The sequence below is a fragment of the Periplaneta americana genome, chromosome 9, assembly GCF_040183065.1.
Source record: "Periplaneta americana isolate PAMFEO1 chromosome 9, P.americana_PAMFEO1_priV1, whole genome shotgun sequence".
NCBI classification, from domain to species: domain Eukaryota; kingdom Metazoa; phylum Arthropoda; class Insecta; order Blattodea; family Blattidae; genus Periplaneta; species Periplaneta americana.
In genome coordinates, this window is record NC_091125.1 from 75,424,722 (window position 1) to 75,425,928 (window position 1,207).

Consider the following 1,207-nt stretch of genomic DNA (forward strand, 5'->3'; position numbering starts at 1 on the left):
GGATCGAACCCAGGTCCTTGGTTTTACGTACCAAGCGCTCTGACCACTGAGCTACGCCGAATTCAATCCACAGCACCGGATCGAACCTTCCTCCTTCAATGTTTCCCGTTGGCCTGACTACAAGCTAGGCATATATGTTGACGTTTTATGCCCAAGACAGCTGCTATTATGCAAGGGGCACACTCAGCTGAGTGCCAACGGGAAACATTGAAGGAGGAAGGTTCGACCCGGTGCTGTGGATTGAATTCGGCGTAGCTCAGTGGTCAGAGCGCTTGGTAGAATCAAGGACCCGGGTTCGATCCCCGGCGCCGGAGCGAATTTTTCTCCTCAAATATTAATTGTCAATTAATTACAGAGATTATTCTGTAGAACAAATTAATACATCTTTAATATTTAAATATATGTTTTTTATATTTTTAAGCTCATTCAATATCTTACAGTCATTGATGTGGTTGACTGACATGTTCTGTATTGTTGTTTAGTCAATTGTCCGAAGACAGTTCTGAAACTCACAAGTGATACCTAAAAGCATCACTTATGAGTCAACTAGGCCAGGAGATAATGGGGTAGGGTGGCCAGTTCCTTTCCCCCTCCATTGCATACATCGGCGATTACACTATTACACTAATCAGACTTCAGATGTATACAAACAATTGTTCTTCCTCTGACGCATGTTGTCAAGCGAGATGTACTGTCTGATAATAATAGATGTTCTTAGCAGCCAGAACCTCAATCAGAGGATATGTTCTGTACATGAAACATATGTATCCCATCTTTGTCTATTCATTTCTTTCATTTCCCCTTTACAATCTTAATTAATTTTTCGTACTTCAATCTACTTTCTGGAGTTTTTGTATTTTTATGCTCGACCATGCCGAAATGTAGTAATTATACACCTGGTAGCAGTCCTTTAATGCATGTCATTAAAGTACATCTACTCATTAAAGTTCAGGTGTTCAGCCAATGACAAATCAGCTTTGTACCGTTATATCGATTATTCTTGGATATGCAATCGAAAGACAATTAGCGAAAAGTCACGGAGGCTGGAAATCCAATACTGTCGCAGAAGGTTATGTTCTGTTACTATAATAATTAGCGTTAATTGTAAATAATGTTCAAATAAATTCAATTTGTCATCTCGTTTTTCAATTCTAAATCAATTTCCAGGTTATATCAGAGTAATCTTAATCTTATTCTCTGCCAAGGT

General features: G+C 39.0%; 1 non-coding gene across 1 annotated transcript; it reads left to right on the forward strand.

The window, feature by feature from the left end:
* The first annotated feature begins 245 nt into the window (after positions 1-245).
* TRNAS-AGA (transfer RNA serine (anticodon AGA)) lies at positions 246-314 on the forward strand. The gene has a single exon. It is a non-coding gene; the product is annotated as a tRNA-Ser (tRNA).
* Positions 315-1,207: the final 893 nt, after the last annotated feature.